The following is a 26,894-nucleotide window of genomic DNA, read 5'->3' on the forward strand; positions in this document are numbered from 1 at the left end:
CAAGAAATGGGCACTGGGATTAGGTCAACAAGGGGTAAAATAAAATGAAAAACAAAAGACAGAGTGAGAGAGAACGGTACTCCCCTATAGGGAATAAACCCTATCACAGCTACAAGCAACAGCAGAGTACAGAATAGCGGAGAAGAAAGAACATGCCCAACCCTAATTAAGAAAATAGGGTTTCAATTTCTTCAATTTGAACAGCCGGATCACAATTAATTAGAGAACCACGCTCTGGTACCATGTATGAAAACAACAACCAAAATAATAACAGTGCAGCTTCACACCAAAGATCAAATCACCATCGATATTATTGGAAATCACAGTCGAAATTATTACACTTGATAGAATATGAATACAACAAATACTATAAACAATAACGACAGTAACACTTGAACAATGTAGTGACCTGAACTTTTCCATGTTTATATGTATTAATTGAGATTGATATTTACATGACTAAATATTTCCAACGTGTTAAGCAATCAAACTTGTTAAGACTTGATTAAATAAAATAAGTTTCATATAGACAATTGATCACCCAAGTTGACCGGCGATTCATGAGCGTTACAAAATTGTAAAAACTACATGTTGTGGTATATATGGACATATATATATGGTTGACATAAGATTATGATGAGTAAGTATCTCACTAAATATATTAACAATGTGTGACATACATAAGAAATTAGATTACTAAGTTAAGAAACTCGAAATGATATATATAACGATTATCGTTATGATAACGTCTACTAAATACATATGTATCATATTAAGATATTGATACACTATATTTAACATGTTAAAATGATATTTAAATATATCATTAAGTGTGTTAACAATGAACTACATATGTAAAAACAAGACTACTAACTCAAGAATTACGAAACGAGACTTATATGTAACGATTATCGTTGTAACGATATTTTAATGTATATATCATATTAAGAGATATTCATACATCATAATATCATGATAATATAATAATTTAACATCTCATTTGATATAATAAACATTGGGTTAATAACATTAATTGAGATCGTTAACTTAAAGGTTTCAAAACAACACTTACATGTAACGACTAACGAAGACTTAACGACTCCATTAGAATGTATATACATGTTGTGTTTTGATATGTATTCTTACACTTTTGAAAGACTTCAAGACACATATCAAAGTACTTCTACTTAACAAAAATGCTTACAATTACATCCTCGTTCAGTTTCATCAACAATTCTACTCATATGCACCCGTATTCGTACTCGTACAATACACAGCTTTTAGATGTATGTACTATTAGTATATACACTCCAATGATCAGCTCTTAGCAGCCCATGTGAGTCACCTAACACATGTGGGAACCATCATTTGGTAAATAGCATGAAATATCTCATAAAATTACAAAAATATTAGTAATCATTCATGACTTATTTACATGAAAATAAAATTACATATCCTTTAAATCTAATCCATATACCAACGACCAAAAACACCTACAAACACTTTCATTCTTCAATTTTCTTTATCTAATTGATCTCTCTCAAGTTCCATCTTCAAGTTCTAAGTGTTCTTCATAAATTCCATAAGTATAGTTTCATAAAAATCAAGAATACTTCCAAGTTTGCAAGTCTACTTCCAAGCTTTCTAATCCATTCCAAGTAATCATCTAAGATCAAGGAACCTTTGTTATTTACAGTAGGTTATCTTTCTAATTCAAGGTAATATTCATATTCAAACTTTGATTCAATTTCTACAACTATAACAATCTTATTTCGAGTGAAAATCTTACTTGAACTATTTTCGTGTCATGATTCTGCTTCAAGAACTTTCAAGCCATCCAAGGATCCTTTGAAGCTAGATCCATTTTTCTCATTTCCAGTAGTTTTATCCAGAAAACTTGAGGTAGTAATGACGTTCATAACATCATTCGATTCATACATATAAAGCTATCTTATTCGAAGGTTTAAACTTGTAATCACTAGAACATAGTTTAGTTAATTCTAAACTTGTTCGCAAACAAAAGTTAATCCTTCTAACTTGACTTTTAAAATCAACTAAACACATATTCTATATCTATATGATATGCTAACTTAATGATTTAAAACCTGGAAACACGATGAACACCATAAAATCGGATATACGCCGTCGTAGTGAAACCGGGGGCTGTTTTGGTTTGGATAATTAAAAACTATGATAAACTTTGATTTAAAAGTTGTTCTTCTGGGAAAATGATTTTTCATATGAACATGAAACTATATCCAAAAATCTTGGTTAAACTCAAAGTGAAAGTATGTTTTTCAAAATGGTCATCAAGATGTCGTTCTTTCGACGAAAATGACTACCTCTTTAGTAATTGACATGTAACTTAAAACATTTCTGACTATAAACCTATACTTTTTATGTTTGGATTCTTAAATTAGAGTTAAATATGAAACCATAGCAATTTGATTCACTCAAAACGGATTTAAAATGAAGAAGTTATGGGTAAAACAAGATTAGATATTTTTGATCTTTTTAGCAACGGGAAATGTTTAACAAATATATACAAATCATATCCTAGCTAACTTATATTGTATTATACATGTATTCTAATATAATATGTAATCTTGGGATACCATAGACACGTATGTAAATGTGTTGACATATCATATCGACCCATGTATATATATTATTTGGAACAACCATAGACACTCTATATGCAGTAATGTTGGAGTTAGCTATACAGGGTTGAGGTTGATTTCAAAAATATATATACTTTGAGTTGTGATCTAGCCTGAGACATGTATACACTGGGTCGTGGATTGATTCAAGATAATATATATATATATATATATATATATATATATATATATATATATATATATATATATATATATATATATATATATATATATATATATATATATATCGATTTATTTCTGTACATCTAACTGTTGACAACTAGTTGTAGGTTACTAACGAGGACAGCTGACTTAATACACTCAAATCTTTAAAACATAACAAAAATGGTTGTAATTATATTTTGATCATACTTTGATATATATGTACATATTTGTATAGGTTCGTGAATCGATCCGTGGCCAAGTCTTATTTCCGAGGAAGGAAATATCTGTGAAAGTGAGTTATAGTCCCACTTTTAAAATCTAATATTTTTGGGATGAGAATACATGCAGGTTTTATAAATGATTTACAAAATAGACACAAGTACGTGAAACTACATTCTATGGTTGAATTATCGAAATCGAATATGCCCCTTTTTATTAAATCTGGTAATCTAAGAATTAGGGAACAGACACCCTAATTGACGCGAATCCTAAAGATAGATCTATTGGGCCTAACAAACCCCATCCAAAGTACCGGATGCTTTAGTACTTTGAAATTTATATCATATCCGAAGGGTGCCCCGGAATGATGGGATATTCTTATATATGCATCTTGTTAATGTCGGTTACCAGGTGTTCACCATATGAATGATTTTTATCTCTATGTATGGGATGTGTATTGAAATATGAAATCTTGTGGTCTATTGTTACGATTTGATATATATAGGTTAAACCTATAACTCATCAACATTTTTGTTGACGTTTAAAGCATATTTATTCTCAGGTGAATACTAAGAGCTTCCGCTGTTGCATATTAAAATAAGGACAAGATTTGGAGTCCATGATTGTATGATATTGTGTAAAAACTGCATTCAAGAAACATATGTCGATGTAATATATTTCTATTGTAAACCATTATGTAATGGTCGTGTGTAAACAGTATATTTTAGATTATCATTATTTGATAATCTACGTAATGTTTTTAAAACCTTTATTGATAAAATAAAGGTTATGGTTGTTTTAAAAATGAATGCAGTCTTTGGAAAACGTCTCATATAGAGGTCAAAACCTCGCAACGAAATCAATTAATATGGAACGTTTATAATCAATATGAACGGGACATTTCAGTTGGTATCTGAGCGTTGGTCTTAGAGAACCAGAAAATTTGCATTAGTGTGTCTTATCGAGTTTGTTAGGATGCATTAGTGAGTCTGGACTTCGACCGTGTTTTCTTTAAAAATGATTGCTTAACATTTTTGTTGGAAACTATATATTATTAACATGTAAATATTATGTGATATATTAATCTCTTAACATGTTTGATATTGTGTGATAGATGTCTACCTCTAGCAAAAATCCCATTGACTCACCTAATAATAACGAAGTGTCGAATATATATTGACAAGATTCACAAGTTCCCGAAGAACCGAAAGAAGAGGAAACGGAACCAGAAGAAGAGGAACCGGAAGAAGAGGAACCAGAAGAAGAGGAACTGGAAGAAGAAGAGGTTCCGGAGGGGGGAATAGTAGGAACCACAGAAAACCGGTCAAATAAAAGAAAATCTTCAACCAATGGACCAAAGTTAATAATGGTCAATGGTGTTTCCGCTAAGGAAGGAAAATATTGGGAAAATTACCAATTTTCCGATGAATCGGATCCTGATGAGGATTCCAATGATGTTATAGAAATTAGCCCGACCTAATTTAATGAGGCAAAAGAAAATAATAAGGGAAAAGGCATCAAAATAGAGAAATCTGATTCCGACCCCGATGAACTTTATATGTACCGTAAACACCCGTATTTTTAATATCGTGACAATAATCCGGGAACCTCTAAACCACCAGGTTTTTCTAAACCAATGTGAAAAATGACGACTCGTATTAGAGGAACATCATATATCCCTAGAAGATTAGAAAAAAGAACCAAGTCCGAAGAAGAAGAAACCAGTGATTCAGATTAGAGGGGTGTGAGCATGTTGTGTAATAAATGTATTGTAGTGTGCTTGTACTTTTATGTTCTATGTAAAAATTACTTGTATTGTTTGTTATTACGAATCTAATCCTTGTCTATTTTACAGTATAAAAACAAAATGGACGTTAAGGGTAGACAACCGAATATTTTAGAAGACCTACCAGAGGATATGATTGAGAAAATCTTGTCTAGAGTCGGTCAGAATTCATCAGCACATTTAGTTATGGCGAAATTAACTTGTCAAACATTTGAAAGACTTTCCAGAAATGTCTTAGTTTATAAAAGGCTTTCCTTTGATAGGTGGGGTATATCACATTGGGAGACTTTAAGTTATGCCGTGTTTTCTTTAAAGCGTTAAATACGGGGAACCCAAATGCAATTTTACGCTACGGGTTAAGAACCTATTTTGACTCAACATATCCCAACATAGGATTAAGAGCTTCTAACATGCAACATAAAGAAGCATGTTATGCTTACGGGTTAGTGATGTTCGCTTCTTACCAAAGTGAGAAAAAGAACATCGGATTGCAGCTTTTAAATAAAAGTTTCCCACAAGTGACGGATTCCGTAGTTGGGGTGAGAAACAAGGTTTTTAGATTATTACGGGGCTGTTGGACATTACGAAACCCTCTCCCGTTTGACGACATTACAACATGCTGCCTAGCTAATGGTCATAATGGTTATTTTCCACAAGACCAAGGATGGGAAGTCGTCTTAGTAAAACCAGAATGCATGACTTGTTTCTGGACTTATGAATTACGTGTCTTTATTTTCTTTGCTGAACAACTTGCGTATTAACTAGATTTATCTTCAAAACTGCCCTGTATCATAGTGTACTATATTTCATGTTATATGTAATATAGCGAAGTTGTAAGTTTGAAGAATATTTGTATGTGATATATTATTATAATCAGTTTTTCATATGGAATTGTAGTAGTTGAATTGTATATTAGCTACTAAGTATGAACTTAACGGATAGGTAGTACCCGAATTTAAACTTATAAAACGCTAATATGAAGAAAAAGCTTTTATAAATAAGTTCATATTATGCTACGAGATACTATTGACTACTCTTAATATTATGTATGATTAACTTGTTTCATTTGACTATTTTGAAGGAAATGGCACCGACTACTCGACACACCTTGAATATGAGCGAAGAGGAATTTCGTGCCTTTCTTGCTTCAAACATAGCCGCAGTACAGGCCGCGCTACATACCAACAATAACTCTGAATCTAGCAATACAGCTAACTGCGCAAGAAATCGTGTAGGATGCTCCTACAAGGAATTCACTGCCTGCAAACCTTCAGAATTTGATGGAACCGAAGGACCAATCGGATTGAAACGGTGGACCGAGAAAGTTGAATCGGTGTTTGCCATAAGTAAGTGTGCTGAAGGAGACAAAGTAAAGTACGCTATGCATACCTTCACAGGTATTGCATTAACATGGTGGAATACCTATCTAGAGCAAGTGGGACAAGATGCTGCTTACGCGCTACCGTGGTCAGCATTCAAGCACTTGATGAACGAGAAGTACCATCCCAGAACCGAGGTCAATAAGCTCAAGTCAGAACTTAGAGGGTTACGAACACAGGGATTCGATATTACTTCGTACGAAAGACGATTCACAGAATTGTGCCTATTGTGTCCGAGAGCGTTCGAAGATGAAAAAGAGAAGATCGACGCGTTTGTGAAAGGGTTACCGGAGAGAATCCAAGAAGATATAAGTTCACACGAGCCTGCCTCCATACAAAAGGCATGTAGAATGGCTCACAAACTAGTGAACCAGATTGAGGGAAAAATTAAAGAACAGGCGGCCGAAGAGGCCAATGTGAAGTTAGTCAAAAGAAAGTGGGAGGAAAACGGTGATAAGAGTCACCAAAACAACAACAACTATCCCAAAAATCGCAACATCAATCGCAACTACAACAAACGGCACAACAACAACAACAACAACAACTACAACAATCATCCCAACAACAATAACAACCGCAACAACAACAACAATCAGGAGCAGCTATGCCAAAGGTGTGAAAAGTATCACTCGGGGTTCTGCACCAAATTTTGCAACAAGTGTAAAAGAAATGGTCATAGTGTAGCGACCCCGACAAATCGTCAAGTGACGGCGTCGGCTACGTGGGTCCCATTACCTGATTATAAGTCTTTAAGATAACGTTTGACCAAAATATGTCGCCTTCATTTCAAAATAAAGATTGTTTCAAAGTTTACAAGAATTGTTCAACCAAAAGTTAAGTTACAAGGTTATAAGTACAAATGAAATCTAGGCGACACGGTTTAAAGTAAAGTCAAAAGACGCTCCATGAAATGCATGTATACTCGACATCCAATGCAAGTATCAAATAATGAGCGGAAGCATGTATCACATATCGTGCAAGACCTGAGAAAAACATAGAAATCTGTCAACGAAAAACGTTGGTGAAATCATAGGTTTAGCAAGTAAATTGTATTGAACCACAAGGTTCTTTAAGAATTGTTCAACCAGAATCGTTCACATTCCAAAATAGTATTTGTATCACGAGCACCCAATTATCAAGGCTTAACCGAATCTTCCCTCTGAATTTTGAATTTAGTGTTAGAACTTACACTATACATTGTTGAAATTATATTTCATTCACTAACGGTAGCGAACCGTCTGAATGAGGGTTTGTTAAACCCGTATGGCCACACAACATAATTACACGCTTACACTTACACCCTGCAAGTGGAACTAATGATAATTGGATTGAGGACTTTTGTTCAAACTCATATGCATCTTTGTATTCGTATTTGTTCACAATGTAAAAGCATGAAAAGTAAATAAGTATGAAATGTATGTGTTTCTCAGCCCACGATGTAAAGAATAAAAGTGATTAAAAAGTGGGACTATGATCTCACCTTGAGCGCGAAAGTTAATAAAGTACTTCAACAAGTAAACGCGTGCGAAGACAAAGCTAGTCTTGACCTAAACATATAGGTTGTATCAAATAACGGTAAACACAATCGGTCAAAGTTGTTCAATTAGTCCTATGGCTCGTTACGACTCGATTAAGTAGCATGTGAATCAAATTGTCAAGTTTCATGCAAGATACAAGTAAAGAATCATATTAGAAGGATTGCATAAGTATTTGATTAAGTTTGACAAAAAGTCAAACTTGGTCGGGTCAAGGTCAACGGAAAAGTCAACATGTTCGGGTCGGGGCTCGAACTATTTTTCTAAGGTTTTTAATCATATATAAGCATGTTAGAACAATTATCATGTGAAATGGGGGTCTAGGACATCCCAAACATTTTTCGTCAAATGGCTAAGCAAACAGCCAGTTTTAGGCTATTGGGACGGCGTCCCATATGTCTGGACGGCGTCCCGTTTTGAAGAGTGGGATGGCGTCCTGCATTCCTAGACGGCGTCCAGGTTTTAAAAGTGGGACGGCGTCCTGAGTTTTTGGACGGCGTCCTGGTTGGTTTCCAGGCCCTGTTTGCTGCATTTTCTAAGTGCACGAACCAAATATCAAACAATCACATTTTATGATCCGCTAACAATTAGAACAAGTATTTTATATCATCGGAAAGCTCTTTCGACAAGGAACACATCTAAGCACTTTTCATCAAGCAAAAACATCATATACAATAACCTAAATCCCGTCAAGTGATCAATAAAGGTTCATTTCAAGTTTCAAGTTCATCAATTTGCAATTCAAGACTCGGGAATCCAATTTATACATATGATATGCCGTTTCGAAGGTAATGAAGCATGTAATACAACTAAACACTTATCAATAACGTTAACAAGCATTCAACGCATCAAAAGTTTATCTAAAGCTTATCAAACCCTAGTCAAGTATCACAAAAACAATAATCATGTTAATGAAGTTTCCTTAATCAACCTATACATCAACATGAAGCTAATGATGCTAGTAACACTTTTAAAACATGCACTTTAACAATCTAACAACATTTGGTCATCTAAAATCAAAGATTTAGCAAGCAATTTTCATAATGAACTAGTTACACCAAAAACAACAAATCGAGCATACAAATTACATACACGACATCACAATGAGCCATAGACACTAATGAACACACTTTTAAGTCAAGAACACGAATTTAAAGAAATCTAGTGTTTTAGAAATGTTACCCAAAAGTGATGAAGTTGGTATCAAATCGAAGAGGATGAAGAGGGGATCACGAATATGTATTTTGTTTTGTTGCTAGCTCCCTAATCCGGATTTAGATGATGAATTTGTGGTTGAATGTTGAGAGGATTTGAAAGTAGTAAAAAGAAAGAGGAGGTGAAATGAATGGATGAAAGGGAGAGTTGACCCTTTGACCTAGTCAAAGGTTTGATCCTTTGGCGAGTTTGGTCCCTCAACTTTGAATCGGGTGCGAGAAATAACCGAACGAATTATTTTAAGTTACACGGGAGTACGGGAGATATTACAATCCGATAACGAGAATTTTTAAAACGTTACTTAACAAAGGATACGAATATAGATACGAAGGGTATTATTAAAAAAAAAAAGACGGCGTTAAAAATAATTTAACGGAAAAGTGCGGGATGTTACATTATCCACATCTCAAAAGAAATTTCGTCCCGAAATTTAGATGGAAGTAATAGTCGATATCTCTTACTCAAGACTTAGAGTAGTAACTCTACGAATGAGTGAAGGTACTATCTTGGTCATTCCACGAATCTGGACAGTCGGGGTGTTACGTTGTATTGAAGTTCGATTTCACGATCCATGATTTCAATCAGTTTTCCCATGAAGAGGAGTTTGTCATCAATAGTTGGTGCATCTAAAAGGATTGCACATTCCTGTTCCGCATGACACGTTTCTAAGTTTGTTACACGAAATGTAGGATAAACGGAAACTTAATTGAGTCTGAAGTTCTAAACGATAGGAAGCGGTTCCAATACGCCCCAAGGTTTCAAAAGGTTCGATATTGCGGATATAGCCTTTCTCGATTTCCCAAATTGGATTACACCTTTCCAAGGTGCGGTTTCTCAATATTACGCGGTTACACACTGGGATTTGTGAGGTTTTCATCTAAGTTTGGTATGACTCTTTTGGGCGACTACGGGTCGTCTCGAGCCCTTCTCGGACTTGGATTATCTCAATTGTTGTTTCTTGGATGAGTTAAGATTCGGTGTTTTGTTTGCCACATGCTTTGGTCCAACGAATAGGGGTATGACATTAGCGGTCATATAGGGTTTTGGAAAGTGCGTGTGAACACACGAGTGGTAACTACTGTTGTAAGAGGGATCTACTAAAAGCGACCATGCAAGTTTGAAACATGTCTTTTGAAGACGTAAATCGTTCGTTTGTTCGGTTCGTCTGTTTGTGGGTGGTACGCGGTACTCATGTCTAAGCGGGTCTCCAAGGGTTCTTGTAAAACTAGAGGCGAAGCGAGTATTTCGATACGGGATATTTGACAAAGATACTCCGTGTTGGAATAGAATCTCTTAAGATATGTTTGAACAAGTCAGTTAGGGTTCGAAAAATGTTCGTTAGGACTATTCACCCTCGTGGCGAATACTAATATAATATGAGGAGTTTATCTATCCATGGAGAAATGTTACCAGGAGTTTCCTTAAACGGAAATGCGAGCGATGAGGATAGGAGTGAAATGAGGACTTTGAATAGGATGAGCTTACATCTCGAGGTTGCCATAACGTGCTTCTAGTTGTCAAAAGTTGAAGTCTGAAAGAGAAACGAGATAGTACACGTAGTTGTATAGTTCGGGGTTGCATAATAGTTGGCCGATTATCAGAAACACAAGGGCGTTAAGTCAAAGAAGAGTGAAGTATCGTTGGATTGTGTGTCATCTTAAATTCCAGTAATATCAGACGGTAATGGTGAAATATCAGGGGTATGTAGTGTGGTACGTGATGACGAGAAAATTGATCGGATCCACAATTTAGTATTCGACTTCTCCTTGCAAAATAACGAATTTAACTAGAAATGTTGGTGTGAAGAATCACGCTCAAGATTCGGGCACGTAGAGGTTTATAGTTTTTCCTTAGTGAGTTAACGAGTTTAAAAGTCGTGTAACACGAGAAAAGTCAGAAATGAATCTTCGGTGATAACAGGCGAGATCTAAGATTTTACGAATACAAGTCTGAGTGGGGAGAGTTTCCTGATTACATGTGGCTTGATTTCGAGATTGATTGTAATGCCTTGACCATTAACATTATGGTATAGAAAATTTGGACTTCTTTCAACAGAAATTCTCACTTGGAGAATTTGGTATAGAGTTGCTCTTTTCTCAAAAGTTCGAGCGTAAGATGGTGATGTTGTTCGTTTTCCTTCTTTACTTGAATAAGTTAAGATGTCATCTATAAATACGATAACAGATTTGTCTAGATAAGTTTGCATACGTGGTTTAGGAGGTTTTATGGATACGGACGAAGTCCTAAATAAATCAAACGGTACTAAGAGGGATTTACAACTAACGTTGCGAGTTCGGAAATGGCTTAGGAGACATCGTCTCACTTAACCCCCAATTGATGATAACCGGAACGGAGGTCGTTTTGGAATACACACGGGATTCATGCAAGAAATCATGAGGTCATGGATGCGAGGGAGAGGGTATCGGTTTCCAACCGAAAATTACTCAGTTCACAATAATCTATACAAGATGATGGGGAAACATTTTTTTTTTTTTTTTTTTTTTTTTTTTTTACGAATAGGTTTTCGAGCTCCCTAGTTCTATAGGTGTCAAGTCAAAAGTCTTAACGTATATCCTCCAATAAAATTTATAGGCACACAATATTTTTCCGTTGGTCACTTAAATCGTCTAAGTAGTATCTAGGGGAAAAAGTGGAATGTAAAGAGCACGAGTCAAAGACTTGTTTATAAAACGTCTAACGGTAACCGAATCGAATAAACATGAAACGTGAGAATTTCGAGAAGAAACATACCCGTGACTAGTCCATCGTCGTCTCGGGTATCCTAGGCGTTGATGTTGAAAGTTTAACGGCGTGCGTTGGGGTTGATTTTCTTATTTGGGCACGCACTCCTAAAATGACCCGGTTGGCCACATTCAAAACAAACACCCGTCTTGGGTGCATTGTGCTCCTTTTGAGCGACGGAAACGGTATTCCTACAATCGTGGGCTACATGGCCACTTCTTTGACACTTCAAGCAAAATGGTTTGCCACATTCGCCTAAATGATGTTTGTAGCACTCGTTACAATACGGTAGGTGTCCGGTATAACCCCTCTTGCCGTCGGAGGTGTAAGGCTTCTTAGCAAAGTTGTTGTTGCTTGATTGAGAGGGTTCCCACTTTCTTTTGTTGCCGCCCGATTTATCCTCGGCCTTAGGTGCCGGAACTACGATTTCGTCAACCGTTTCAATTAGTTGGCGAGCCATGTTCATAGCGGCTTGATGAGTAGTGGGTTTGGATGACATCACCCCTTGTTTGATGCTTTTTGGAAGACCGAGCATGTAGAGTTCAATCCTTTGAGATTCGGGGTTAACAAGATTAGGACACATCAAGGATAGTTCGGCGAAGCGTTGATTATAAGCTTTAAGATCGTCTCCGACCGCTTTCAAAGCTCTTAGTTCTCCCTCAAGCTTTCGGGTTTCTTCGCGCGGAAAATATTCAACAATCATCTTTTCCTTTAGATCGGCCCAAGAGAGTGCATGAGCTTCATCGGTACCCACCGATTGAACATAGGTGTTCCACCATGTTAGAGCAATTCCGGAGAAAGTGTGAGTGGAGTATTTGACCTTGTCTTGGTCCCGACAACCGCTTATGCTAAAGACGGCTTCCGTTTGCTCAAACCATCGGGTGAGCACGACCGGTCCCCCGGTTCCATCAAAAGTGTGAGGTTTGCACCCCATGAAAGCTTTATAGGAGCATCCCTCGTTTGAGTTTTGGGCTCCATTGTTGTTGTTGTTGTTGTTGTGGTTGTTATTATTATTGTTGTTGGATGAGTGACCGGCCATGGCCGCATCTACGGCGGTAGCTATCATCCGTTCGAGAGCTTGTTCGGGAGTTTCATTGCGGCGTACACGACGAGGAGCCATTGTTCCTTCAAGACACAAGAATATCGTTGGTTAGTATTTTCAACAATACTAACCGGAGTATGGAATAAGGATAGAGAGAAAATTTTCCTTGACTCGCCCTAAATTCTTTATGTCATAATGTCGGAACGTCCATGTGAATCACCGTAATATAATCCCGGAAATTATATTACCCTGATTCTCATGTGCATTTAACATTACTTCATAAAGTCAAGGTGGCGCGTCAACAAAATTTATCAACATAAGATCAAGATCGAATACGAGTTAGATATCATAGAAGAGTTCGAGTATAAATGCACAAATAGTCAAGTAATTCCTACTGCAGTCTATATGCCGGTTGTAGTCTAGATTCACCTATGTACCCTATGACTCGGGGTGGACACAAATGAACTCTAAATCCCTACAACCAAGGCTCTGATACCAACTGTAGCGACCCCGACAAATCGTCAAGTGACGGCGTCGGCTACGTGGGTCCCATTACCTGATTATAAGTCTTTAAGATAACGTTTGACCAAAATATGTCGCCTTCATTTCAAAATAAAGATTGTTTCAAAGTTTACAAGAATTGTTCAACCAAAAGTTAAGTTACAAGGTTATAAGTACAAATGAAATCTAGGCGACACGGTTTAAAGTAAAGTCAAAAGACGCTCCATGAAATGCATGTATACTCGACATCCAATGCAAGTATCAAATAATGAGCGGAAGCATGTATCACATATCGTGCAAGACCTGAGAAAAACATAGAAATCTGTCAACGAAAAACGTTGGTGAAATCATAGGTTTAGCAAGTAAATTGTATTGAACCACAAGGTTCTTTAAGAATTGTTCAACCAGAATCGTTCACATTCCAAAATAGTATTTGTATCACGAGCACCCAATTATCAAGGCTTAACCGAATCTTCCCTCTGAATTTTGAATTTAGTGTTAGAACTTACACTATACATTGTTGAAATTATATTTCATTCACTAACGGTAGCGAACCGTCTGAATGAGGGTTTGTTAAACCCGTATGGCCACACAACATAATTACACGCTTACACTTACACCCTGCAAGTGGAACTAATGATAATTGGATTGAGGACTTTTGTTCAAACTCATATGCATCTTTGTATTCGTATTTGTTCACAATGTAAAAGCATGAAAAGTAAATAAGTATGAAATGTATGTGTTTCTCAGCCCACGATGTAAAGAATAAAAGTGATTAAAAAGTGGGACTATGATCTCACCTTGAGCGCGAAATTTAATAAAGTACTTCAACAAGTAAACGCGTGCGAAGACAAAGCTAGTCTTGACCTAAACATATAGGTTGTATCAAATAACGGTAAACACAATCGGTCAAAGTTGTTCAATTAGTCCTATGGCTCGTTACGACTCGATTAAGTAGCATGTGAATCAAATTGTCAAGTTTCATGCAAGATACAAGTAAAGAATCATATTAGAAGGATTGCATAAGTATTTGATTAAGTTTGACAAAAAGTCAAACTTGGTCGGGTCAAGGTCAACGGAAAAGTCAACATGTTCGGGTCGGGGCTCGAACTATTTTTCTAAGGTTTTTAATCATATATAAGCATGTTAGAACAATTATCATGTGAAATGGGGGTCTAGGACATCCCAAACATTTTTCGTCAAATGGCTAAGCAAACAGCCAGTTTTAGGCTATTGGGACGGCGTCCCATATGTCTGGACGGCGTCCCGTTTTGAAGAGTGGGACGGCGTCCTGCATTCCTAGACGGCGTCCAGGTTTTAAAAGTGGGACGGCGTCCTGAGTTTTTGGACGGCGTCCTGGTTGGTTTCCAGGCCCTGTTTGCTGCATTTTCTAAGTGCACGAACCAAATATCAAACAATCACATTTTATGATCCGCTAACAATTAGAACAAGTATTTTATATCATCGGAAAGCTCTTTCGACAAGGAACACATCTAAGCACTTTTCATCAAGCAAAAACATCATATACAATAACCTAAATCCCGTCAAGTGATCAATAAAGGTTCATTTCAAGTTTCAAGTTCATCAATTTGCAATTCAAGACTCGGGAATCCAATTTATACATATGATATGCCGTTTCGAAGGTAATGAAGCATGTAATACAACTAAACACTTATCAATAACGTTAACAAGCATTCAACGCATCAAAAGTTTATCTAAAGCTTATCAAACCCTAGTCAAGTATCACAAAAACAATAATCATGTTAATGAAGTTTCCTTAATCAACCTATACATCAACATGAAGCTAATGATGCTAGTAACACTTTTAAAACATGCACTTTAACAATCTAACAACATTTGGTCATCTAAAATCAAAGATTTAGCAAGCAATTTTCATAATGAACTAGTTACACCAAAAACAACAAATCGAGCATACAAATTACATACACGACATCACAATGAGCCATAGACACTAATGAACACACTTTTAAGTCAAGAACACGAATTTAAAGAAATCTAGTGTTTTAGAAATGTTACCCAAAAGTGATGAAGTTGGTATCAAATCGAAGAGGATGAAGAGGGGATCACGAATATGTATTTTGTTTTGTTGCTAGCTCCCTAATCCGGATTTAGATGATGAATTTGTGGTTGAATGTTGAGAGGATTTGAAAGTAGTAAAAAGAAAGAGGAGGTGAAATGAATGGATGAAAGGGAGAGTTGACCCTTTGACCTAGTCAAAGGTTTGATCCTTTGGCGAGTTTGGTCCCTCAACTTTGAATCGGGTGCGAGAAATAACCGAACGAATTATTTTAAGTTACACGGGAGTACGGGAGATATTACAATCCGATAACGAGAATTTTTAAAACGTTACTTAACAAAGGATACGAATATAGATACGAAGGGTATTATTAAAAAAAAAGACGGCGTTAAAAATAATTTAACGGAAAAGTGCGGGATGTTACACATAGCGTGGAAAAGTGTGTGGTCTACGGACCAGGGGTTAACAGAACGAAAGGAACAAATGGTGTCAGAACGAGTAATGGCGGAGCAAGTAGTGTCGGGGCAAGTTATGCCAATGTAGTTTGTTATAAATGTGGAAAACCGGGCCACATTATTAGAAATTTCCCGAACCAGGAGAACACGAATGGACAAGGCCGCGGAAGAGTTTTCAATATTAATGCGGCAGAGGCACAGGAAGACCCGGAGCTTGTTACGGGTATGTTTCTTATTGACAATAAATCTTCTTACGTTTTATTTGATTTGGGTGCGGATAGAAGCTATATGAGTAGAGATTTTTGTGCTAAATTAAGTTGTCCATTGACGCCATTGGATAGTAAATTTTTACTCGAATTAGCAAACGGTAAATTAATTTCAGCAGATTATATATGCTGAAATCGAGAAATTAAACTGGGTAGCGAAATATTTAAGAATGATTTGATACCAGTAGAGTTAGGGAGTTTTGATGTAATAGTTGGCATGGACTAGCTGAAGGAGATGAAAGCAGAGATCGTATGTTACAAAAATGCAATTCGCATTGTACGAGAAGAAGGAGAACCCTTAATGGTGTACGGAGAAAAGGGCAACACGAAGCTACATCTTATTAGTAATTTGAAGGCACAAAAACTAATAAGAAAAGGTTGCTATGCTGTTCTAGCACACGTCGAGAAAGTACAAACTGAAGAAAAGAGCATCAATGATGTTCCCGTCGCAAAAGAATTTCCCGATGTATTTTCGAAAGAATTACCGGGACTACCTCCACATCGATCTGTTGAATTTCAAATAGATCTTGTACCAGGAGCTGCACCAATAGCTCGTGCTCCTTACAGACTCGCACCCAGCGAGATGAAAGAACTGCAAAGCCAACTTCAAGAACTATTAGAACGTGGTTTCATTCGACCAAGCACATCACCATGGGGAGCTCCTGTTTTGTTTGTCAAGAAGAAGGATGGTACATTTAGGTTGTGTATTGACTACAGAGAGTAGAATAAACTTACCATCAAAAACCGTTATACACTGCCGAGAATTGACGACTTATTTGATCAACTACAAGGCTCATCGGTTTATTCGAAAATCGATTTACGTTCTGGATATCATCAAATGCGAGTAAAGGAGGATGATATTCCAAAAACTGCTTTTAAGACGCGTTATGGTCATTACGAGTTTATGGTTATGCCGTTTGGATTGACTAACGCACCAGCTGTGTTCATGGACCTTATGAACCGAGTGTGTGGGCCATATCTTGACAAGTTTGTCATTGTTTTCATCGATGACATACTTATTTACTCAAAGAATGATCAAGAGCACGAAGAACATTTGAGAAAAGTGCTAGAAGTATTTAGGAAAGAAAAACTATACGCTAAGTTTTCAAAGTGTGCATTTTGGTTGGAAGAAGTTCAATTCCTCGGTCACATAGTGAACAAAGAAGGTATCCAGGTGGACCCGGCAAAGATCGAAACCGTTGAAAAGTGGGAAACCCCAAAAACTCCGAAGCATATACGTCAATTTTTAGGATTGGCTGGTTACTACAGAAGATTCATCCAAGATTTCTCCAAAATAGCAAAACCCTTGACTGCATTAACGGATAAAGGGAAGAAATTTGAATGGAAAGATGAACAAGAGGAGGCGTTTTAGTTATTGAAGAAAAAGCTAACTACGGCACCTATATTGTCATTGCCTGAAGGGAATGATGATTTTGTGATTTATTGTGACGCATCAAAGCAAGGTCTCGGTTGTGTATTAATGCAACGAACTAAGGTGATTGCTTATGCGTCTAGACAATTGAAGATTCATGAGCAAAATTATACAACTCACGATTTGGAATTGGGTGCTGTTGTTTTTGCATTAAAGACTTGGAGGCATTATTTATATGGAGTCAAAAGTATTATATATACCGACCACAAAAGTCTCCAACATATATTTAATCAGAAGCAACTGAATATGAGACAACGCAGGTGGATTGAACTGTTGAATGATTATGATTTTGAGATTCGATACCACCCGGGGAAGGCGAATGTGGTAGCGGATGCTTTGAGTAGAAAGGACAGAGAACCTATACGGGTAAAAGTTATGAATATAATTATTCGTACTAACCTTACTACTCAAATAAAGGAGGCGCAACAGGGGGTTGTAAAAAAAAGGAAAGTTGAAGAATGAGATACCCAAAGGATCAGAGAAACATCTTAATATTCGGGAAGACGGAACCCGATATAGGGCTGATAGAATTTGGGTAACAAGGTTTGGAGATGTGAGAGAAATGGTACTTAAAGAAGCATATAAAACCAGATATTCAATACATCCCGGAGCGGGGAAGATCTATAAAGATCTCAAGAAACACTTTTGGTGGCCGGGTATGAAAGCCGATATTGCTAAATATGTAGGAGAATGTTTGACGTGTTCTAAGGTCAAAGATGAACATCAGAAACCATCAGGTCTACTATAACAACCTGAAATCCCGGAATGAAAATGGGAAAACATTACCATGGATTTCATTACTAAATTCCCAAGGACTGCAAGTGGTTATGATACTATTTGGGTAATAGTTGATCGTCTCACCAAGTCAGCACACTTCCTGCCAATGAGAGAAGATGACAAAATGAAGAAGTTAGCGCGATTGTATTTGAAGGTGGTTGTCTCCAGACATGGAATACCCGTCTCTATTATCTCTGATAGGGATGGTAGATTTGTTTCAAGGTTCTGGCAGACGTTGCAACAAGCATTGGGGACTCGTCTAGACATGAGTACTACCTATCATCCACAAACTGAACGGCCTTCACTTATCCTCTTGATGAATGGCCTTCACTTGCTCCTTGACTACATTGACTAATTTCTCATCAATCGTATCTAGAAACATTTTCTTAACATCCTCGAGGAACTCCGCCTTTTGACGTTTAAAGATGGCCTCAACTTTGGCCGTGAACTCAACGTCCTCACTCGTACCCCCATTTTCGGTGTCGTGTCCGTTTCTCATCTTCATTCTATAAAACGGAAAAGATTAAACAACGAACAAAACAAAAGGACATAACACGTATGCAAATACGTATACCCCACACTACTCCATCTTACTCAACAATCATCGTACATTACTTGTTTGACACGATTTGCACCCGTAACAATGGTAGCTAATCATTGTTACGCGAACACGTCGCATTAACTCGCTAGTACAACGTCCATCTCACTTGATGATTGCTAAACACAACACAATTCAATTAGCACGAGGTTAGTTCACATAAACCAAAGTACTAACAATTCCCGATTTGACCCAAAGTCCTACAAGTCCCGCATAAAAGCGCATGCACAATAAAGTCTAAGTCTAGGCACCTATCTCAAGTCGCCTAAATCCCTTAGACCATGCTCTGATACCACTTGAAATAACCCAACCCGTACTCCGTACGATAAGTTTTTTTTTTTTAAATGATACACATTTACGCGCCAATTAAATATGTAAACCATTCCACACGCTTCATTAAAAACATACTACGAGTTTAATGTTTACAAAAAGGCACAAAGGCCATTAACGAATATTATACAAGTTTGACCAACTACAGATGATAGTTTATAATCCAAACGACCCCTTGAGCATGGTTTGGGAATAAACTACCCAAAACGTTGGTCAACTTCCAAAAGCTTCGTCATAACATCAACAAGGACACCTAGTGCCCAATAACCCCCTTGCCCTTGTCCACACCTGCATCTAAAAAGATAAACAACGAGAGGGGGTAAGCTAATGCTTAGTGAATGCAATAATTATACATACACATATATAATATATCTACTTGCAAACACTTACACAATACAGTACACAAGCTAGCAATTAGACAACCATGCAAAACATTATGCATATACCAATAATCGCAATCCACATTGAGCTAGCAATAACAAAAGCATATAGTTCATATTTAAGTATGCTAATGCACAATTCATACAACCATGGTTAACCAATCGTAAAAGGAATGGTACTCTAATTTCCCATTGGTGTTCATAACAACCGTTAGTGCACAACACATATATCACTGACCCTTGGACAACACATATCCGTTTATAAAATCATTAGTGTACAACACATATAACACTAAATCGGACAACACATATCCATTCATAAATCATTAGTGTACAACACATATAACACTAAATTGGACAACATATATCCGTTCTTAAAACCGTTAGCGTACAACACATATATCACTAACTTGGACAACACATATCCATTTCTACAAGTAAACACATCATATACGTACATGTATACTTATTCCACTCACCTTGACACAAGGATGATAATTATGCACGTCCGAACTTCAAGGCAATGTACCTAATTCATTAAGTGCACATTCAATACACCAACTAGTGGAATTAACCACATTACACTTACTTGAGCATTTAATGACCCAATTCGCATTAAATGACTCAACCACACCAATACCGCCCTTAAATGGCCAAGACCCGACTTTAACCACTAAAGCTAGTGCATTAAAGTCTACTAACCTCAATTAACACAAACTTAGGGTAATTTATACCCATTTCGCCCAAACTAGGTCAACTAGCCCATTTTGGATCCATTTAACACTTTCACTACCAAACTTGTCAAACATGACCTATTTACCATTTCAATAACATTTTAACAAGTGTTTAATGCTTGACAATACCATTAACACCTACAAACTCCATTTCATTAAACCAAACCCTAGATTATGGTTATTAGGGTTCCATAACAACAACATGACTCAAATTTCACCCATTTTACCCCGAAATGGGTCATACAAGTCTCTAGTAATCAAACCCTAGTCATTAATCAATTAAAACTCAAAACTTAGAGTTAGAACTTACCGAGACTATCAACGCGTAGCTAGAGATACAAGGAACAACTTTAAATCTTGCTCCAAGGTTTGATTCACAATTCTCCAACTCCAAATCTCACTTTTAATCCAAATGGGTTTTAAGTTTTGGGAGAGAAATTGGGAAGAAAAGAGAAAAGAAATTACATTAAATGAACAAGTGGTTGTGATTAAATGCTCAAATCTGATCTACACGCGAAAAGACCAAATTACCCCTAAAACCCTTTTAAATAGAGTAAACATCGGAGTCAAAAAAGCAGAGATGCCGCGGCGCGGCGCTATATGTCGCGGCGCGACATTACGAAGGAAAAACAACCTCTCTTAACCCACATTCTGATCTGGATTTGCTTTATATGCCGCGGCGCGGCCCAGTTTGTCGCGGCGCGGCATTGGCCGTCACCTGGACACTTCGACAACCTTAACAAAATTTGATTTTATTTAATTCGTACACTTAAATCCCGCCTCCTACATTCGCCTAACCTTCAATAATAGTCTCATAAGACTTAATGTAGCGACCCCGACAAATCGTCAAGTGACAGCGTCGGCTACGTGGGTCCCATTACCTGATTATAAGTCTTTTAGATAACTTTTGACCAAAATATGTCGCCTTCATTTCAAAATAAAGATTGTTTCAAAGTTTACAAGAATTGTTCAACCAATAGTTAAGTTACAACGTTATAATACGAATGAAATCTAGGCGACACGGTTTAAAGTAAAGTCAAAAGACGCTCCATGAAATGCACGTATACTCGACATCCAATGCAAGTATCAAATAATGAGCGGAAGCATGTATCACATATCGTGCAAGACCTGAGAAAAACATAGAAATCTGTCAACGAAAACGTTGGTGAAATCATAGGTTTAAGTAAGTAAGTGAGCAAAAGTAAGTAAGTCGAACCACAAGGTTTGCAAAGTTGAAATAATAGTAATACATTCTAAAAGTTAATATTCACGAGCACCCAATTATCAAAGCTTAACATTCCATCCATTGTATACCCCATCCATAGTGCTAGAACAAACACTGATTCTCGAAAATATATTTCATCCGTAGACGGTAGCGAACCGTCAGAGATGAGGGTTGTCAACCCATATGGCCATATAACATAAGTTCTCGCTTACACCCGTCAAGTGTAACTAATGATAATCGAATTGAGGATTTTTGTTCTAAACTCGTATGTAGAATGTTTGTTTTCCCGTTCTTGTGTTCACTTAGTTCAAAAGAATCGTTTATGTTTTCTCATCCCAAATATAAGTTCAAAAAGAGTAAAAGTGGGACTATGATCTCACCTTGAGTGCGAGAGTTATAAAAGTACTTCAACAAGTAAACGTGCAAGAAACAATGCTAGTCTTGACCTAAACAAATAGGTTGTATCAATAACGATAGTCACGAAGGGTCAAAGATGTTCAATTAGTCCTATGGCTCGTTACGACTCGATTAATATAGCACGTGGATCAATTTGTCAAGTTTCATGCACGACACAAGTAGTTAAGCATGTTAGAACGATTGTATAATCGTTTGGTTAAGTTTGACTAAAAGTCAAACTTGGTCAAAGTCAAAGTCAACGGGGTCGGGTCGGGTGTCCGACAATTTTCTCATGATGAGAAGTCATATACGAGCATAATAGTCACGTTTCATGGTAAACGGGGTTATAGTAAAGCGGGAAACATTTTTGTGACATGAAAAACAAAGACAAAATGAGCTGGGCAGTATGCGCGGCGCGCTATGGGTTGCGCGGCGCGCACCCAAGTGTAAATCCTGGTCAGAACTTAACCACGAAGGCAAACATATGGGATTTCTAATTCTGCACGGCGCGCGGGTATATGCGCGGCGCGCAATACCTGAGAAACATGCAGTTTGTAGAAAAATGGTCCAAGTCACGAACCAAAATACAATTTAACACATCTCATGCACCGAAAACACTTAAAACGCATATCATATATCATTAGAAAGGTAATTTGACAAGGAGAATAACTAAACGCATTTACTCAATCAAAACCAAACAAACTCATATCAAAATCACCATTAATGCTCATCATTTATTACTCCAAGTTCATAAATGCCATATTATGATTCGGGAAATTAATGCACATGTGTAATACGCCGTTTTGAAGATAATCAAGCATACAATACAACTAAACGCAAACAAAACAACATGGCAATCATTCAATGCATCTAAGATTCATTTCAAGTTCATCAAACCCTAAACTAAATTCACCAAATTTCATAATCAAGTTTAGGAGGTTTCCTTAATCAAACTTTACATCAAAATAAAGCTAGTAACACTAGGAGCATAATTAAAACATGAAGTCTTAGCATCTAACAACATATAAACACTCAAATCTCAAGGTTAAGCATGTTATCTTTCAATATGAACTAGTTACATCAAAATAACAAGAACAAGCATACAAATCACATAATCATACTAGACTTGAGCCATAGACACTAATCAACAACCTTTTAACTCAAAAATCTCAAGAACACATAAAATTAGTGATTTTAGAAAGTTACCCAAAATTGATGAAATCGGTATGGAATCGAAGAGGATGTTGCAAGGATTCCAAATATGTATTTTGTTTGAATTGAAGCTTGCTAGAAATTAAATGGATGATGATTCCTTGATGTGGTGAATTGAAAGAAAATGTGAAAGTAGGAGAAGAAAAGAGAAAAGAAAATGAGAAAATGATGAGTGGATGAGGTTGAAGGTTTGACTAGCTGACCTAGTCAAATCTTTGGCCTCTTGGCAAAACTAGTCCCTCAACTTTGAATCGGGTGCATTAAATTACCTACACAAGATATTTTGAAACGCGTATTAACGGGAGATGTTATAAACATATAACGGAGTTTGAAATAGTATAAAGGAAAAATAAACGGAAAAAGGCGGGATGTTACACTTAACGCTATCAAGGCCCATGCATAAACTTGTATGCGCACACATTATCAAGTATATATATATATATACACACATATATCTATACAATTACGCATAAACTAGCGAGTTTCAAACGTATAAATGATTAAGTATGTACCTTTTGATATGTACAGGAAAAACGGGGTGTTACAGGTCATGCTTAAGGTTTCACCTTGGAAAGGCGTTGTTCGATTTGGTAAACGGGGGAAACTAAATCCAAGGTACATTGGACCATTCAAGATTGTAGATTGTGTCGGACCAGTAGCTTACCAACTGGAGCTACCTCAACAACTCGCGGCTGTACATAACACTTTCCACGTCTCGAATTTGAAGAAATATTTTGCTAAAGAAAATCTCACTATTCCGTTGGACAAAATCCAAATCAATAAAAAACTTCAATTCATTGAAGAACCCGTCGAAATAATGGATCGTGAGGTTAAGAGACTTAAGCAAAACAAGATACCGATTGTTAAGGTTCAATGAAATGCTCGTAGAGGACCCGAGTTCACCTGGGAGCGTGAAGATCAGATGAAGAAGAAATACCCGCATCTATTTTCAGAAGATTCGTCAACACCTTCAACAGCTTAAAATTTCGGGATGAAATTTATTTAACGGGTAGGTACTGTAGTGACCCGAACTTTTCCATGTTTATATATATTAATTGAGATTGATATTTACATGACTAAATATTTCCAATGTGTTAAGAAATCAAACTTGTTAAGACTTGATTAAATGAAATAAGTTTCATATAGACAATTGATCACCCAATTTGACTGGCGATTCAAGAACGTTACAAAATTGTAAAAACTACATGTTGTGGTATATATGGACATATATATATGGTTGACATAAGATTATGATGAGTAAGTATCTCACTAAATATATTAACAATGTGTGATATACATAAGAAATTAGATTACTAAGTTAAGAAACTCGAAATGATATATATAACGATTATCGTTATGATAACGTCTACTAAATACATATGTATCATATTAAGATATTGATACACTATATTTAACATGATAAAATGATATTTAAATATATCATTAAGTGTGTTAACAATGAACTACATATGTAAAAACAAGACTACTAACTCAAGAATTACGAAACGAGACTTATATGTAACGATTATCGTTGTAACGATATTTTAATGTATATATCATATTAAGAGATATTCATACATCATAATATCAAGATAATATAATAATTTAACATCTCATTTGATATAATAAACATTGGGTCTACAACATTACTTGAGATCGTTAACTTAAAGGTTTCAAAACAACACTTACATGTAACGACTAACGAAGACTTAACGAATCCATTAGAATGTATATACATGTTGTGTTTTGATATGTATTCTTAAACTTTTGAAAGACTTCAAGACACATATCAAAGTACTTCTACTTAACAAAATTGCTTACAATTACATCCTCGTTCAGTTTCATCAACAATTCTACTCGTATGCACCCGTATTCGTACTCGTACAATACACAGCTTTTAGATGTATGTACTATTAGTATATACACTCCAATTATCAGCTCTTATCAGCCCATGTGAGTCACCTAACACATGTGGGAACCATCATTTGGCAACTAGCATGAAATATCTCATAAAATTACAAAAATATTAGTAATCATTCATGACTTATTTACATGAAAACAAAATTACATATCCTTTATATCTAATCCATATACCAACGACCAAAAACACCTACAAACACTTTCATTCTTCAATTTTCTTCATCTAATTGATCTCTCTCAAGTTCCATCTTCAAGTTCTAAGTGTTCTTCATAAATTCCATAAGTATAGTTTCATAAAAATCAAGAATACTTCCAAGTTTGCAAGTCTACTTCCAAGCTTTCTAATCCATTCCAAGTAATCATCTAAGATCAATGAACCTTTGTTATTTACAGTAGGTTATCTTTCTAATTCAAGGTAATATTCATATTCAAACTTTGATTCAATTTCTACAACTATAACAATCTTATTTCGAGTGAAAATCTTACTTGAACTGTTTTCGTGTCATGATTCTGCTTCAAGAACTTTCAAGCCATCCAAGGATCCTTTGAAGCTAGATCCATTTTTATCATTTCCAGTAGTTTTATCCAGAAAAATTGAGGTAGTAATGATGTTCATAACATCATTCGATTCATACATATAAAGCTATCTTATTCGAAGGTTTAAACTTGTAATCACTAGAACATAGTTTAGTTAATTCTAAACTTGTTCGCAAACAAAAGTTAATCCTTCTAAATTGACTTTTAAAATCAACTAAACACATGTTCTATATCTATATGATATGCTAACTTAATGATTTAAAACCTGGAAACACGATGAACACCATAAAATCGGATATACGCCGTCGTAGTGAAACCGGGGGCTGTTTTGGTTTGGATAATTAAAAACTATGATAAACTTTGATTTAAAAGTTGTTCTTTTGGGAAAATGATTTTTCATATGAACATGAAACTATATCCAAAAATCTTGGTTAAACTCAAAGTGAAAGTATGTTTTTCAAAATGGTCATCAAGATGTCGTTCTTTCGACGGAAATGACTACCTCTTTAGTAATTGACATGTAACTTAAATTTCTGACTATAAACCTATACTTTTTCTGTTTGGATTCTTAAATTAGAGTTCAATATGAAACCATAGCAATTTGATTCACTCAAAACGGATTTAAAATGAAGAAGTTATGGGTAAAACAAGATTGGATATTTTTGATCTTTTTAGCTACGGGAAATGTTTAACAAATCTATACAAATCATATCCTAGCTAACTTATATTGTATTATACATGTATTCTAATATATTATGTAATCTTGAGATACCATAGACACGTATGCAAATGTTTTGACATATCATATCGACCCATGTATATATATTATTTGGAACAACCATAGACACTCTATTGCAGTAATGTTGGAGTTAGCTATACAGGGTTGAGGTTGATTTCAAAAATATATATACTTTGAGTTGTGATCTAGCCTGAGACGTGTATACACTGGGTCGTGGATTGATTCAAGATAATATATATCTATTTATTTCTGTACATCTAACTGTGGACAACTAGTTGCAGGTTACTAACGAGGACAGCTGACTTAATACACTCAAATCTTTAAAACATAATAAAAATGGTTGTAATTATATTTTGATCATACTTTGATATATATGTACATATTTGTATAGGTTCATGAATCGATCCGTGCCAAGTCTTATTTCCGAGGAAGGAAATATCTGTGAAAGTAAGTTATAGTCCCACTTTTAAAATCTAATATTTTTGGGATGAGAATACATGCAGGTTTTATAAACGATTTACAAAATAGACACAAGTACGTGAAACTGCATTCTATGGTTGAATTATCGAAATCGAATATGCCCCTTTTTATTAAGTCTGGTAATCTAAGAA

The 26,894-nt window shown here is 36.0% G+C and overlaps 1 pseudogene; it reads left to right on the forward strand.

Annotated features, from left to right (window-relative positions):
* Positions 1 to 44: 44 nt before the first annotated feature.
* LOC139842019 (secoisolariciresinol dehydrogenase-like) overlaps positions 45 to 26,894 on the forward strand; it is a 30,042-nt pseudogene continuing 3,192 nt past the window's right edge.

This window comes from Rutidosis leptorrhynchoides, chromosome 4, assembly GCF_046630445.1.
Source record: "Rutidosis leptorrhynchoides isolate AG116_Rl617_1_P2 chromosome 4, CSIRO_AGI_Rlap_v1, whole genome shotgun sequence".
NCBI classification, from domain to species: Eukaryota; Viridiplantae; Streptophyta; class Magnoliopsida; order Asterales; family Asteraceae; genus Rutidosis; species Rutidosis leptorrhynchoides.